Source organism: Equus quagga, chromosome 10 (genome assembly GCF_021613505.1).
Source record: "Equus quagga isolate Etosha38 chromosome 10, UCLA_HA_Equagga_1.0, whole genome shotgun sequence".
Taxonomy (NCBI): domain Eukaryota; kingdom Metazoa; phylum Chordata; class Mammalia; order Perissodactyla; family Equidae; genus Equus; species Equus quagga.
Window position 1 is genome coordinate 115290556 of NC_060276.1, and position 17900 is coordinate 115308455.

General features: G+C 38.8%; 1 protein-coding gene across 1 annotated transcript in view; it reads left to right on the forward strand.

Moving 5' to 3' along the window:
- The first annotated feature begins 1662 nt into the window (after positions 1–1662).
- Positions 1663–17900, forward strand: part of MID1 (midline 1) — a 357392-nt gene continuing 341154 nt past the window's right edge. Inside the window, exon 1 of the mRNA XM_046673833.1 lies at positions 1663–1756. The gene's annotated coding sequence lies outside the window, so the exon portion shown is untranslated. The remainder of the gene's footprint in view (positions 1757–17900) is intronic.

The following is a 17900-nucleotide window of genomic DNA, read 5'->3' on the forward strand; positions in this document are numbered from 1 at the left end:
ATTTTAATCACTTTGTATATTGCATTTAAACTCTCTGGACATATGATTAAAAATTATATTTGAACATGGAAAACTACCATTTTAATGTTCTTCTGTCTCTTAAAGTTGATTCTATTTTTAGAAATTCTATTGGAGTTAAATTCTAGAAGATCTGGGATTTTGGATTTGCCACAAACTGATCATGAGACTTTGAACCAATCATTTTATCTCTGTGAGTCAATTCTGTTATCAAGAAAAGGAAATAATAACACACACTTCATAGTGTTCCTGTGGAGATATGAAGAGAAGTTGTAAGTTAAAGTCTTTGCCCAATGTAAAATGTTATTCAAAGATTAGTTACCCTTCCCAATAGTGTGATTTCTGTACTTTACAGCTCTTAGCAGAAACTCTTTACCATTGGTTTGTGTTGGTGCTAGCTTAAGTAGTGTGTAAACATTCATTCTCTCCCCCTTCCCAAGCAGAGACCTAAAATAACAGTGCTGAGCTATTTTTACTAAGACTGTCACTACTCAGGGAGCAGTCAGCCAGTGGATGAAATAAGGACAAATGATTCATTTTAAGATAAGTTTTATTTAGCAGGCAATCTTCACCTCCAATACCTCCAATACTTGGATATTGGAAAGTCTTGAGTCTCTACTTCACATTAGGACTTCATGCAATTGGTGAGAATTAAAAAGAATTATTTTACTAGGTAATAGATAAATATAGGAGGAAAGAGTCAATTATTAGACAATTGATATGTTACATATTTACATTTAAAAACTATGTTTTGAGCCTAGACTTAGGCCTTACAGAGTTCTTTTAAAGATGTATTTTGTCATCTTCTTAAGTCCAGGAAGTTATTTAAAAATTTTTACATATAATTATGCAAATTCATACATCTTAGATTTCTTTCCTGAAACCATCAAATAGCACTTCAGTATGTGGGTTCAGGAGGGTTATTTGATGGGGAATAAATAAATGTCATTATGTTTCATTTTGCCCATCAAAAAATACAGTAGCAATTACTGTACTGTAAAGGGAGAAAACTCAAAATGCTCAGATTGCATTATCTACTCAAGGCCTGGGAAAGTTGAATAACTAGTAGTTACTATGCTCACATAAGGCATTTGAGCCTTATTTGATGGAAGTTTATTCACATTCTCTTCCTATCACATGTTCTATTCACTTCCTTGAAAATAATTTCAAGACAAGTTACTCTGGTTTTAAAAACATGAAAGACAAATGATAATATCCTACACTTTGGTTTTGCTCCCTACAATGCCCTCAGATAATATAAGGTTGGTCACAGACCATGATATGAAATACTAGCTGTTGACTCGCAGTTCTACTAGAAGGGCCAATTTTACAGACTGCCAGGATAAAGATGATTTTAATTAAATCGCACAAATCCCTTTGTACTGCAACCAAACCCTATGCAGGCTGACTGTCTCTGAGCCATTCTGGCGTGTGTAGAGTTAACCAGGTTACCAGCATTCCTAGTTAACTTCTTTCACCAGGAATGCAATTCATGTTTACCTATATAAGGAAACCTGTTAGGCTGACCTGAGTTTGGCAGAATTTTGCGCTGACTGGGAGGCGTGTAAGCACACAGCCTGGAGAGGGGGAGTGATTCCGAGCTGGACAGAGCAAGCTTCCTGAACGCCCCAGCCATTCAGCTGATCCGAGGCAGCCTGCCTGGAGGACCTACAGGTTTGCCTCTTCCAGATCACAGTTGAGGAACAAAAACCCCGTCCTGGGAAAGATGGGGAACCTGGTGAGTCTTACCGATCTCTCTCTGCTCGCTTCTGCTCAGTGGCTCGCCGTACTGCTCTCACCCAGGAAGCAAAGGGAGAGGCACAGCTCAGCCTCTAACCCCACGGCTCCTTCCTGAACAAGCACAATGCTTCGCAGATACCTCCAGAAAACTTGCCCTGGCCGTTTTGTACACCAGGAATCCACAGAAGCAATGGTTATAGCACGTTAGGCATTCCAGAGAGTGTTTTCACTGGCCAAGAGTTTCTATACCATCTTAACGAGCAAACTTTCTTATCTTTGTTGCACTCTAAAACAGTGGAAATAAGCTTTAGGGTGCTTTGTGAGAAGCTGAATCCCCAAGGAAGTAATAGTAAATTTAAGTGGGGTTCTTAAAACCACAGGCAGTGTGATATTCTGCAGAAGTGCAATTTGTCACTAAAAAGGCAGTCTGAAGGTATCATTTTTCATTTATGCAGCAGCAAAATCCTTGCATCCTGCACATGTAATAAAGGACACCTTCCGAGACACTGAGGAAAGAAAGAAGCCGAGCTGGGCTCTTTGTTCTAGACAATGTAAAGAAGCTCACTCGCATTTTGACAACTAGCGTCTGTCTATTTATATATAAGGCGAGAATGATGAAAAAACGCTTTATGTCAAAGGCATTGCGGTCGATTGAGTTAAAATTTTGCTATATTCTATATGTATACAAAAATCTCAATCTGAATGTAATTAAACATGGAAATGTGAAAGTGTTTAACAGACTTGCAGGGGAATTTTAGTTATACTTGTGAATGGCCAATTATAAGAGGCAACCGGGAAAGCAGAAAAAACTATTCCAACTGAGTTCTGGGGCAGAGGTAAAACTTTTTAAAAGAAAGTCGATTTTATAACTGTCAAAAGTAATTTGGACTCAGGTACAAATTTTTATTTTTTGTTTTTTTCATGGCAAGGTGGTTTTCTTAAATGAGTTAGCTTGGATAATTGTTTTGAATAATTTGACTGCTCATCTATCAAAGAAATATTATTGTTTTCTGTCACACACAGTGACTTAATCCTAAGAGTCTGGGGAGCAGGATTGTGCTACTGATTGTGGCAAGTGGCATGAGGACCTAATTTCTGATTTTTCATATTAAGAAATTAGTTTATTAAATTAATTTCATGAAAATTAATCAGCACAAACAAGCAGATTTGAGAGAATGACCACTTTTTAAAAAATTGCAAGTCATGCTCCATTCCCTAGTGAGGCTATTGATTTAATACAGGAATTGGCAACAGCTTATTCATAAAAACAAAAGCGATGGCCGGCTTTATGTAGGGCCCTTGACTTGAAAAAGCATAACTACTCCCAGTAATGCAGTTTCAATGAAACCTGCTCATCATCTCTATGAGAATGAAACCTAGAAATGCCGTGTGTGTGCTACAGTAGACGTTTTAGTAAATACAATTCTTAATAGCACAAGCAGCAGAACTGAGGAGACTAATGCAAATGTTTGAAGCTTGTTACCTCCTAGGTGCTGCTCAGAAAAACAGGAGTCTTGATATTGTGCTGCTTTCGGTGGGAATCAGTAACCCAGGAGACACAAAACACTAGTTTAAAATATACGGTTAATAACAGATGTTTATACCAGGTTGTCTCACCCTGCCGATGAGATGGCCCCAAGCCAAATCAACCAGCACGTCTGCCGTTTTTCCTGTGAGTTGATATGTACACAGTTATTATACACTAATTACATCAACAGCCAAGGGAATATATAACCAGAAAGATAGCTAAGTCTCTGGGGCTGAGGAGGGCCGGGGCTAAGCATAGTGTTTTTGAATCTCATGTTTAGAGTTCTCCTTGCCAGTGGCATATGAATTACTGGAGATGACTGGGAGCCCCAACTCCTGAATCTGCTTATCCTTGGCTCCTCGGCAGCTCATTTGGGGGCAATAATAGTGATTATAGTATTTAACACTTTGGCGTTAATAGAGGTCCAAGAGGATTCCTTCTTGAGAGATTAAAGTTATTTTAGGGTCAGAACTAATCCTCCAGTGAAAGGCAGTTAGCATGCTGTAGTGTCGCATTAGCCCTTTTCGAGTCACTGTTACTGTGTGCTTGTGTGGAGGATGTAACTATTTGGCAGCCTTCTTAGGTCCATGAGATGTTGGTAAGTGTCCTGGTTAAAGGAGATTGAAAAATACTGGGCAAAATAAGAGAAACAGGTCTTCTCAGAGCCTTAATGTGTTCACTTGTTAATATGCGTTGTGATTCCCAGAAAAAGTGCAACATATGAAGTATGATTTGCTGCAAACTTACCTGACAGCTCATTTTTTGGCTGATCATCCTGAAAAACATTCTTTAAGGCAAAGCTTCCCAACGCATGGGCTACAGAGCACTAGTAGATGATGAGTGGATTGCAGACATGCCCAGATGTTGATTCCTCTTGGTATCTGGGCCATTAAGCTGTTCCTGGGCTTGGCGTATCCCCCCAAAGGTTGTCTGTGGACCGCAAAGCTCCCTTAGTTTGCCCCAATATGTTGTACAGATAGGATCAATTTCTATATCTGTCATGATGTACGAAAGCTAGGAAACTGTCTTTGACAATCTAGGCCCAGAATATAGATTGAGCAAGTCAAAATAATGCTATGCTGTTAACCTGAGCCTTAGAGCTCAATGTAAAGAAAAATATCCTAATTTTTATCACATTTCATGCAATGGTAGCGATGTCAAGACCTTCTGTAGGTCATCCAGTTTGCCGTTTTTATTCCATAAAGAATTTAAAGAGGTGTTCGTGTGTGTGTGTGCGCGTGCGCATGTGTGTGTGTGTTGTTCTATTCTTAAAGGTCTGGAGAGCTGATGGCAAAGTGTTTCCTCATGGGATGCTTTCTAACATTTAGTTATCATTTATACTTCCCTTTCTCAAACTGCTATCACAGTTTGTATGGCTGGGATTTTCCCACCACCGTTGTGGCCTAGTCCAGAGGCAATGACATAAAAGAACCTGGTTTCAAAAGTTATTTATTAAATGTAAATTCTTTCCTTGGACACTGTACCAAATTTGTACACAACATTCCTATCCCTGGTGAACTTTCTTGGCTTTCTCTGCCTAGCATTTGACATCAATTACCTTTTCAGAAACATTTTGCGTTATTAATTCCTGTTAGATTCATTCAGCAAATATTTATTGAGTGCCTTTTGAAGTCCTATGCTAAGTATTCTGGAGGAAAAGTGGGTATATAAGAGACAGATGAGTTTAAACCAAATCTTCATGCAACCGATAGCATTTCTGCAAAAAGAAATCATTACCTGAATCGTGTGCAGTATATGAGTATGATTTGCTACAAACTTACTCAATCACTCACTTTTTTGCTGATCATCCTGAGGGACATTCTTTAAGTCAGAGCTTCCCAACTGGTGGGCATAAAGCAGGCAACACACACGTCAAGATGTTCACACTTTCAGTGACCAAAGGATTTCCATGTCAGGTAGATGCCAATGACGTTGGTATACTTACTAAAGAAAGATGCCACCTTGCTCCTTGCAGAGCATGTATAAATGGCAGAGAGCTGGATGATGCCTTTTTATGCTTTGTTAGTGTAATTTTCAAGACCATACTTTCTTGGATTGTCAGAGGTTCCTAGGGCACCACATGAAGAAGAAATATTTCCATAGTACCAGGTAACTTGATAGCTTTTATATTGGCTTTTAACCACTGGAAATTATTAAGGTACAAGTTCCAGTGACAATTCTTATGAAGCAGACAAGAGAAGCTGCTGTTACTTCTAAGTTTGTATATGTAAGGCTTAGAATTACGGACCGTGAATTAATAACTGGTTTGTGCCAGTAGGATTTTCCAAGTATCTAGGGCATTGGCAAAACCAATTTAAACTATATTTATATTTGAAAAAAGGTTAGCTGGTGAGGTGATAGACAGGAGTAGGACTTCTAGTTAAATGTGAAAGTACATTTCCATTTTTTAATTAATTGCTTGCAATTACATATAAGGGAATCTTCTGAGAGTGAACCTTTCAAAAAAAATGAGTTACTTTATATATTATTGCCAAGGATTCAGTTAATTTTATTTTTTATTTAAAAGGAAAATAAAAATGTATAACAGTACTTTGTGGAATGTAGCCTTCTCAGATATGCTTGATACTTAATAGCTGGATCTGCATAAACAATGGCTCTAAACTATATATGCTCATATGCTCACACTCTCTTGTGAGTTGCTCTTCACTTGTCTAAACTTGAGACAGAAATGAAATTAAGCAGAACCTCCTCAATTTGACAGTTTGGGTTTTAACACGTGACAGAATTGGAATTTTGGTCAAAGAGCTTGAGCCAAGAAATGCTGCATTATTTATAGGTATTGTTCTGCAACAGAGGCCTTGGTTATTTAAACCAAAATTATTTTCCCCCCTGAGTATCTAATTGTGCAGTTATTTAGATCTGTACTGACACACTCATCATGTATTGCCTTGGGGAACAGAACAGTATATAAACTACTAGAGAACAGAGAACAAGTTTACTCGAACTGCTATACTTGGCTTAAAGTTAAGAAACAAAAGAATAGCAGTGTTTCCCAAGTTTCTTCCAAAGCAGTGGATGGTGGGTTTGGCCAAGTCATCCTCAACTTCTCTGGGATTCAATTTCCTCATCTATCAATGGAGATGTAAATACACAATTCATTGGGCAGTTATGAGTATTGAAAATGGTCATGTCCATGAAAGCACCTAGCACAATGCTGGGCATGAAGCCAATCAATAAGTATTAGTTGGATATGAAATGGGTGGGAGTAAATTAGGCATCTTCAAGTAAACAAGGAATTGAAGAAGTAGAAATTGACACACACTGGTGGCCCGTATGTAATTTTTCCCACTTGGTGATTTAAAACTTGCTTTTCAGTGAGGCATAATATACTTTCTAATGTCTTGTACCAGGTCCTCTTTGCTTATTTGTGTTACCTATTTGTCCCCTGTAAGAGTTTGTGTTTGAGACCCTTGTTCTAAAGGCTTCTTCCTTCTCTAGCAATCTATGTTACCTCAAACGTAAGTTTCCCCCTTTTAAAGTGTTTTCCCACAAGTAATACATTTTATAAACAAAACAAAAAATACTCAGTGTGTACTTATTAATTTGACAACTTGAAAGCTTTTCCCACAGCAATGGCAGTAAATTCATTGATAAAAGCCACTTGTTTTATTAACAACAAGTAGAACATTTCCCTGCCTTCAGTTCATAACCATGGTTTTCCAGGTGTCTTGAGGATGGACCTCTGTAAAGGTGTTATGCCCCCAAGGTTACACTCAGATCCCACTCTCTTTCTCCTACTCCCAACGCACCACATCCCACCCCAGTGGAATGTAACGTTTAATTTGATGTAGTTCCTGTGATGTGGAGAGAATGTGTCCCATGGGCTGATGTGCCCTGACGACAATTCACTCTTGGCTAAGGCAAGTGGGGACCATACAGTGTTGGTACCATGAGGAAGCAAGGCAGCTGATTGGTCAGCTCAGGCTGCTATAACAAAATGCCATAGACTGAGTGGCTTAAATACCAGACATTTATTTCTCACCGTTCCAGAGGTTGGGAAGTCCAAGATCAAGGTGTCAGCAGATTCAATGTCTGGTGAGAGCTCTCCACCAGGCTTGCAGATAGCCACCTTTTTGCTGTGTCTTCACATGATGAGGAGAGAGCAATCTCTCTCTCTTCCTCTTATAAAGGCACTAATCTTGTCATGAAAGCCTCACTGCGTGACCTCATCTAACCCTTATTACCTCCCAAAGGCCCCATCTCTAAATACCATCACATTGCGGGTTAAGGCTTCAACATATGAACTTGGTAAGGGGACACCTTTCAGTCCATAGCAGTGGCTTTATCAAAATGTAGATCAAGTGACTCTCTACTTCTGACTTATTGTTATTGAACTTGAGATATCATCTATTATAAGATACAACACTAGGAAAGAAAACAAAATTCTTCCAATTAGACTATAACACAATGTTTTCTAAGCATTTAAATATTTTATGCTACATTTATTGAAAGAATTCTTTTAGGCTTATTTAGACCACTTTTTAAAAAAGAATATATTCCTCCTGTGCATACACAAAATGGAAAATATAGGCAAGATAAACTTTTTAAGATTCCAACTTTTCTAAATCTCTTTTCAGTTGGAGTTGTCATGTGTGTGCTTTTCTGCACCATGCCATCATGCTTTGTGCCAAAATATAAGCATTTCTTTTAAAAGAGCTTCTCTACTGTCTCTGAGTCTCTACCAAAAGATAACAACCAGAACTATATTCCTTCCTCAAATGGTCCTACCTGGGAATGCAGTTGTCCATTTGGACCCCCAGGAATGTCCATCAAGTTACTACACTTCTCAGTGAGCTAATTCTTTAATCCTTCTAACACACGTCCACAAATGCCTTAAGAACCAGCATGCTTGATGGGTTCCATAGATCTCCTGAGTATCTGTCCAGACAACTTTCTTCCAGTCCCACCTAAGCCCTGAGAGGATCTCTCTCTGGCCTGAAGGAAACCCTTTCTCCTTTCTATTTCTTTAAGAGGCTTTGCCAGACATGTGACTTCTCTTCTCCTAATGGATGAGGCTTGTTTCAAATAATGCCTGGAAATCAACAGAAGTAATAATAATATGAATTTCTATGACCGAGAAAGTTCATGGCCAGGCAACGACAATTATATCATGACTATAACCTGGGCAGGAACAAGTGTAAGATATATCCCAATATACACTATCTTAAACTAGAAAGAATTCCCTGAGAACTCATGAAATAGAGTGTATGTATCTCCCCCATCCCACAGGGATGCCTAAAATCTCAGCATTAAGAATGATTTAATTGTCTTTTAAGGCATCAAGAATGCCCTAGAGGAAAGTAATGGCTCTAGAGAGAGCAACGCCTGTAGTCACCATACTTACTGCTTTGACATGGATTTCTTTTCAATTAATACTAAGTAAGAGACCAATATCCCGTGAATATGGGACAAGGAATGGGATAGGGATGAGGATACGGGAATGGAGAGAGGGCAGGAAAAGAGGAAAACAAAAAGGAGAAGCTCAACATTCATTCAACAGTATTTATCAAATTCTTGCTCTGAACCAGGCATCGTTCTACATGCTAAGGCTAAAGTGGAGCCTGCACTCAAGTAGACAACAGTCTAGTGTAGGAGACAAATATTGATGAAATATCATGCAAACAAGGGTAAAGGTGCACCTAGAATAAAAGCTGTAAAGTGTAGCTATATGTGCCATGAGTTTGTACTGGGAGGACTTACCTAATTGGGAGGGAAGTCAGAGAAACCTTCCCCAAGAAAGGATGCTTAAACTGAGAACTAGTAGGAAAAGATGTGAGTCAGTGTGTTTGGAGGGGTAGGAAATGGCCAGACTGAATTAGCGAGTTTTCAACAAGGAATGACATTTATCTTTCAGAAGGGCCACATTGGCAGCAACCTGGAGAACAGATCAGAGGAGCGTGAGAGTCAGTGGGGGTGAACCAGACAGGAGCCTAGGAGAGGGGTCCAGGGAAAGATGATGTCTACTTATTCTAATATCATGGTGGCAGAGATGAAGAGAAGTGGATGAATTTCAGTTATATTTCAGAAGTGAAATAGGCAGGAGTGGGTGATGAATGGGACATGGGCAATGGAGAGAGACCAGGATGTGTCAAGGTAGACTACTAGGAATTTGGTTCACCTAACTAGAGGGATAGTGGTGTCACTAATGATGTAGGGAACAGTGAAAGTTGACCTAGTTTGGGGGTAAGGAGAGGAATCATTTGTAGCATGATGGAGTGGAAAATGCATGAGCCGTGGGGCTGAAAGTCTTGACGTGGGTTCAAGCCCTAGCTCATCCATTTACTAGATGTATGATGCTAAGTTTCTCTGAGTCTCAGTTTTCCCATCTTTAAAAATGAGACAAACATCCACCTCACAGGGTTGCTGAGACAATCAAAATAACTTCATATATGGTCAAAGGTCTACATACATGAGTTACTGTTATTACTCCACACATTCACTAGCAATGAAACCTAGAAGAAGAATAGCTATTTTCAATAACTTCCTGTGGGGTGGGATGGTGTGTGAAAATTTTGACAGCTGAGATCTCAACACTCTGTAAGTTTACCTAAGTGAAGTTTTCTCCTTGTTGATAATGTACAGGGCAGCTATTAACTTCAGTTGTCTGGTGAATTCCTTCTATTTCATTCCAACCCCCTTTCCTCCTTGCCTTCAACCTGGATTAAGGGATCCCATATAGGAATAAGCTACATTGCTTTTCTCAGCTGAGATCCCTTATCACTTGTAAGAGGACTATAGGATTTAGAAAAATGTAACCCGAGAGTTTGCACTAACAGATGAGCACACTCGATTAACTTCGCACTCCCTGTAGGCTTTGGGTGAAGGTTTTACCATTCTGTTTTTCTAGCATCAATTTAGCAAGAGCATTTTATACGACATGTGTAATTCCACTGCCCTTGAGTGACCTCAGCGAATTCCTTTCTGGCTTCCAAATATTCTGTCATTAAAGGGAGCCATTAGGCAGTGAAAGCTGCAGCCATAGGGTTAGGAAAAGCTTGGAATGGGCAGGTGAAGGGGAGGAGGGAGTTAAGCCCTGTGGAATCCAGGTATTAGCTTCCCTCTCTGCAGGTGTTCTGGCATTTAGGATCCAAACCACTACCAAAATTCTCCTCCTGTTGCCTTGTTGCATTTCTTTCTCTTTGTTCCTAACACACACTATTAAATCTCTTTATTTTAGAGCTGGATTTATCTCTCACTGAATTATCAGGAAGATTGTTTTCCATCAAAACCCAATTTAGTTATTTTTCCCCACAAGAAACACTTATTTTCATATAGAAAAGCGTTTGGGAGAGAGTAGGAGGCATTCCATTTTGTCATTTCACTTGCATAATGTTTGGGTGGAAGATTGTGAAACATTTATGTGAACTTTCAGATAACTACATTGTACTTGGTCCTCCATCTGAATATTTGAGATTTTACTGTATACAACCAGACTGAGTTTGGGTGTGTGGGAGGAGTGGGGAAGGAAGTAGAGTGGAAGTTGTTATCTGAAATAGAAGTCTTAGGCACATTTTTAAGACCTTCCTCTTTCCTCTACCTTCCCCTGCCTTAATAATTTTTTCTCTACATGGTCCATTTTGGTGCAAACACATTTCAAGATACAAGAGCAGTTTAAGAAGGCCATTCTAAATCTGAATTGTATCTCTCAGAGGGGCTGCCATCTCACTTTATAAAGACCCACTTGGTTTTAGTTTTGCTGAGTTCAAAGCAGGAGCATTCCATAGAAACTTCCAATTAGCATGTGCAATAGTAGTTGTTCCAAGTCTGGATGTTTTAGGAGTCACAATGCAACAGAATGAAGCCAGAGCTAAACAGTGTCAAACCAGAGAAGAGTTAACTTTGCCATGTATGTAGTTACCTGCCAATAAATCATTTGCCAATAGTTCAAAGATAATGAAGGAACCTGATAGAATGATCCAGAGTGAAGGTCGCAGCAAAGAGAAAACACATCAAACATTACAATGAATGAAAAATGGTGAGAACTTCTGTTTCCAGGCCCCCAAATAAAGCTCTTGCAAAGATAAAGATGTGAGCTTTGTATACCATCCGGCCTTCTGGTCTGTTTATCCTGCACAGAAAGACTGAAGCGGGGAGGAGGAAGGCCTCCGCCAACAGATTGTAGGTCATAAATTAGTTAATAAAATCTGTCCTGTGTTATCTCTGAAACAGCCTATTTTATATATACTTGTCCATTTGATTTATTTGTTTCTCTGCTTACTCTAGGCTGTATTTTGGTAGCGTATGTCAATATATGAGTTTTAGATTATACAAAAGTTTATTTATAAATGACCTGCCTTCTGTGGGGAAAATAACAGTGGTGTGTCTGTATGTGTTTGTGTCTCGTATATAATTCATTGCTGTTAATCAGGAATTTCAAAGATAATTTTAGATTTTAATATATAATACTAGTGATTCCAATGAAAGGTTTATATTGTTATATGCCAAAATATATTTGTTTTTATTAAAATTAATTTTTATTGCTGGTTCCAAGACCTTTTCAGGGCTTATATGGTTCAGGTAGAATGTTTCCCCTTACTAGTGTTAGTACATGCAGTTTTTGTTTTATCTACTAGAGTCCCTATCAATGATAAAGTAACACTATATGTATCCATGTACATTTCTATATATATTATATATACTTGGATGTATGCATCTGTTTGAAAGTTTCTATATGTTAAGGATGGTAAGCTGTAGCCATTGTTTACTGATTTTTTTCAAAGTCAGATGCAAGATATAAGAGAAGTAAAATGTCACAATATTTTAAGACCAAGTATAATGATTTGCAAGATAAGTAGAAGTCCAAAGCAGTCAGGAAGAAAGGAAAACAAAAAAGAGAAAAGGAAAGAAAACAAAACAGGAGATGTTAGAGGAAAGGATATCCCAAAGCAACCAAAATTGACTCTCCCCTCCCCAGCCAAGCCCACCCTCCATATATAAACAAAAGCCCAGCAGACAAACAGGTGGAGGACTAAGAGATCAAGAAAAGAAGGGGAAAGCTACAAATTACTAGAAAAAAACAGAGACCAAAAAAAAGAGAGAGAGAGAACAAAAGAAATGGTGAGAATGGAACTTCAGGGGAAATGCTTGCAAAGTTAAAGCAAATGAGCAAAAAAGGTAAATAACAGAAGAAAGTAAGAAGTGAGGAGATAACAATAAAAAATCAAGAAGTATAAAATGAGACAAAAATGGTCATCATGGTTGAGTTTGTGGATGGTTGAGAAGACATTGTTCTCTAGATGTCTTGATGAAAGGAGGATTAGGCAGGACAGAAGTGAAGGTGGGCAGGTGGAAGACAGCAAGAAGCGAGAAAGGAAAAGGCCAAGAGGGCAAGGTTAGCCCACATGAGAAGACAGCCAGCCAAGTGCTATGTCCCAGGGAATGGCTGCATGTTAATGGCCTGGTGGGGTTCACTCGAGTGAAACTGACCCCTGAAGATGCCAGGGCTTGTCTAATCTGTAATTAGTCCTATTCTGCAATAGTAGTGTGAATGCAATTTGCTTTTTAAGCGCCCCTACTTGAAAAGGTTTGTGTAGCAGGAATCCCAGGCTTCTAAGTTGGGAGGTGCTCCAGAGGAGGTTGGCTATTCCTGATTTGATAAATGATTATTCTAGGGTAGTGAATGATAGCTTGGTGGCCTAAAGGGTTAATCTCCAAATGCTTCCCATAGTCCCAGGAGTCACTTATTGAGCCAGCAGTATCTCGCTTAATATTTATTAAATGCTTTGCATTTCTGCAGGGGAGAGAGAGGGACAGGTTGTCGTATCTGAATCCATTTCCACTGTCAAGATTTACCAAGTACCCAGTGCTTGACTCGGGAACTGCCAGGCTTAGAGCCTGCACGTGAAATTCCAAATCCAGTCTTGTGGGTTTGGACATGCCCATTTATTTTTACTGTGATTTCGCTCGTAATAACTTATGTTTGTAATTCAGCAACCTGAGGAATTGTTTTTATGGCAAGTTTAGATCTTACAGTCAATCACACATTTCAAGATCCATTTCAGGAAACAAGTTTGACACAGCATGTTAACAGGGAATTACTAATTCTTACCTGCAGCAGGCAGTGATACTCAGAGCGGTTGGGAAAGCTTGCCAGTTGTTGACTCAGTTACGCAGCTGTATTTGAAACTCCAGTGGGCAATTCTGAAGATGGCAAACTTTACTTTGATACAGTGCCATAGCACCTCCATTAGTGCCCTGGGTAGAATGCAAACATCTGCTTGCTTTTATTGCCCATGTGTTACTTAAGATGGTCTGTTTCTTTATGACGTAAATCACTGAATCAACTGACTATTTTTAAAGACTCTTTTAGTGTTTCCCTGAAACGATCACTCTTTACAGTTGTTTAATAGATAATTGGCTCGTTAGGTACACAAAAATTATAAACATCATATTTTCTAATTTCCTGACCTTTTCAAGGATGGTATTGTGACAAAAGCCCCCTGGCCTGCTGCAGAATTTGTCTTTTAAGGCTGTGTGAATCATAGCCCCACGATAGCATATTAGGTCAAAAGACACCTCACATTTCCATTTACCGAATATAAGACAGTCGACCTGCTGGGTTTTGCTCACTGACCATAGCTTTGTGGATTTGCCCAGTTCAGTTTGCCCTGCAAGGGTGTGCTGTTTCCTTCCCTGCACATTTATCTTACCCTGGCAAGTGCAATCTATTTGCCCTCCAGGCTGTGAGCATGTCCATGCAGATAAGCTTTGGGGCAGCAAGGACTGTCACTTTAACTCCAATGCACTGTCTGTATTTCAGAGCCTCTTGGTGGACAATTTTATCTTACTTTTATAGAAAGTAAGGGTTTGAAGCCAATGGGACTGCTCAAGAAAATGAGAGCCATGAAACAAAGGTTCTACCTATGGGAAAAGCAAAACCCATCAATTATGATCCCAGATGTGAGAAAAGATTGGCAAAAGGTATAATGAATAGTAAAATGGCTCTCCTTAGCCCACTGATTAGAAAGGCTTGGGAGGACATATCTATATAACTTGTAGAATGTTACAAAATAGGCCATCTGGAAGAGTACTCTCATGGTATTCCATAAAATATGGCTCTTACTCAGATTGTGTAGAGGCAGGAGGCTTCCATGGAATTCCCAAGGGAAGAATGTTGGAAGATGATAATTTGAGGATTATGAGAGTTTCTGAAATTTGCCAAAGAATTAAGACAAGGACTAATTGGGAACTCCGAGAGACCAGACAGAACAAATGTGGAAAAGTTAGGTTATAATGATTTCTTTCCACTTAACATCTATTTGTTTCTTACTCTGTCTGGGTTCCAAATATTGAATTTATGAAAATGGAAGGGAGGAAACGATCGTGCACCAAAGGGAAGCAATTAGGGGTGGGGAAAAGCACACCCACTGCCTCATGACTAGGGAGAGAAAAAGAATAGGATGGAAAAATTTGAGGCTATTGCATGGAGTAAATGTAACAACTACAATGTGGTGTTTAAGAAAAAGAATATAGTATTCTATAAGTCACAAATAGAGGAATATGAGTAAGGGTGATATATTACAGTTCAAATTAATTTCATTTAATTAGTTAAAACGACTAGATGAGTGGTCTTCAAACTTTTTCAATATTTCTAAGTATTTCCTCTGTCTCCCCCTCCTTCTCCCCCCCCCACACACACAGATGTACATGTGATGCAAATTATCTTCCCATAAATAAACCAAAATAAAACTAATATATATGTGTTGCTAAGAAAGATGTAGAAAAGAAGAACTCACTTTGTTTTCACAACCCTCAGTCTTTCACAGCCACCATCTCTAGCTGTTTAACGCCCTGTAAGGAGGTGCAGAATTGCACAGAGGTTAGGAGAACAAACTTTTGATTCATGCCACTTGCTGGCATGACTTCCTCCTCTTTAACACTTAATTCCCTGTCCTTGGTTTCTTTTACCACCTACCGCCAGGGTCATTTGCTAAGAGTAGATTAAAAGGTGTGTGTGTAATATTCTGCACAGAGTAAGTGCTCAATAAATGCTGGTTAGTATCATCCCCACTAAGTTCCTTCAGAGTGCTGGCCCAATATTTGATAAACACGTGAACTATGGAACTGTCACTCTGAAGGACAAATCATGAACAACACATTGCCTCTGAGGGAGAGGGTGCCCACTAAAAAGTTTGTAGATTTGTTGGTTAATACTGCTTTTATGCCAAGTCACTCAGAATTGTTTAGACTTCCTTCAGAGGTCTGTGGACTTAGGTGGGACTCAGGATCTCTTTGCTAATATAATTGATGGAAGGGATTGATAGCATGTTGAGACAGTGACCTGCCAGAGTTGAAGGTAGACATTCATTTTCTGTCACTCTGTCCATTCAGTTCACAATGGACAGTTTTATACCTTTAAAAGATCTTTCTGAGACTAGGTTGGCCTGAAGCTTCGCATGTAAAACATTGCTCAGATAAACTTGAACTAACACTACTAAAATATTCAGAGATTGCAGGCAACCGTTGTAACATATGTTAGCTTAAAACTAGCTTTTAAGAGTTTTGCCTGGAGACAAATTCTCTGTGAAATGCTTGCACAAATTAAATACAAAGTTAAAATTTGCTTGTAAGATGATGTTTTACCCAGACTGGTTTCGTATTTCCTCTTGGATCAGAAACATGTTAGTCCTTTTAGAAATATACACGTCCTGAAGACACATTTGAAGAGGGCAAAAACCCTAGCCAACAACAAAATCCTATTTCTATAAATATGCAAAAATGGCAGCAATCTGAATGAAAGAAATTCATATCTGTAGCCTTTCCTCTTCCTGTCACTCTCAGGGAAATATTATTTTGATGGAAAAGAAAACCAAGTTGAAGTCATCCTCAGATTGCTAATAATTGTCACAGTTTTCCAAAGTACTTCGTTGCTGAAGTCTACTTATAAATACTTAATTTTACTTTTTCCTCCTCTTAGATTCCGAGGCGCAAAGGAATGATTTATTTGCTTGTTTTACTGAAAGGTAGCTTAAAAAACTATATCCCTGTGTTGTGTTTTATAACAAATACCACTGAGGAAAACACTGAGAATTTCCTGAACTTCAAACGAGTTATATGAAAATTAAAGTGCACAGATCTTCCTTGCTAAATTATCTTGGATTCTGGAGTAAAGGTGTTGTGTTTTTCCTTCACACATATCTGATCCTTCAAGAGTGCTTATTTGTCATAATACCTTTCTGTGGAAGTGTCAGTTACTCTCAAGCTTACAGAATAACCAACAAGGCAGAAAAACCTAAAAGCTCAACTTCAAAGGGCTTGAGACATCCCTACCTTAATGCCATAATTTGTATCATCTGGTGAAACCATAATTTGGTTTTTAGACTAGAAAAATTGTGGTGTAAGCAGAAGTGGGGCCTGCCAGCTCACCTGGTTGGATATCCATTGCCTCCTTTCTCCTTTATTGTTCTATGAGGGACCCTTCAGAAAGGAGGTACCTCTGTTACCAGTACCTTTGTACCACAAGCCTCTCCAAACATGTTCTCAAGTTCCATTTTGTAGGTAATGATATTTATTAAACAATATTCAAAATGGCACATATTAAATTAGTTTTTCCCACATGCACATGGAAATAATATCTATAGTAAATTATTTGGAGTCTATGCAGCAACACCAAAGATGCAATTTAGTTGGTTGTTGTTCAGTCAACAATTTTTGCAAACCTATTGTGTTCAGGGAAATCTGCTGGATACTTAGAATATTTTTGAGAATCCAGCATCTTCTACAACCTTAAAGTGCACTGTTTAGTGGAGGACAAAGCAACTATAATATAAAACACAAGCCATTCGTTTGTTCAACAGCCATTTATTAGGCAGCTATTTATTAGGCTACAGAGACACACGTTTCCTGCCCTCAAGGAAATTACAGTTTGATAAAGAATTTTAAATAGGTGCTAAGTAGAAGCACAAACTGAACATTTTTCATTAGAAACATAACTTAAATATAGCATGTGTGAAGAAAGCTATGATCTGTTGAATGTCAGAAATAACAGCTCTGGCTTATGCTTATATCAATATTGACCTCATAAAGACTGTGCAATTGACAGAAAAGCACTAAAACTGTTTCATTGGCTGTTTTTTTTAACTTATTTGCAAGCTATAACTTACATTTCCATTGTCTGCTTGAAATAGTTCTGAAGTGGTTGAAGACAGTGCTAAGCTTTAGTGAGCTTCAGAATCTCCAGGCAAGAGCTAGTAAAGAAGCAGAGTGCTGGGCTCCACCTGCAGAAATTCTGATTCTACTGGGCTTAGGATAGAGCCTGAGAGTCTGCAATTCTAACAATTTTGCAGGTGATGCTGATGCTGCTGGTCTGAAGATCTTATTTTGAGTAGAACCAGTTTAAGATATGGATGCACTGTTGCAATGCCTCCTAGATTCCGAGGAGAGAGTGAAAGATGGTAGGAAATCTGCATTTCTGGTCATGGCAAGTTGCCCAATCTAATGTAGGAATGAAGTGAATTCTTCCTTGGACAGTTCAAGACCTCAAAACTTGTCTAGTAAGGCTTTAGATTTGAGGAATTGTAACTTACCAGAACTAGTTCAGACCTCCTAGTCAATATAGTCAACTTGTTAACCATGCAGCTGCATGATCCCCAAG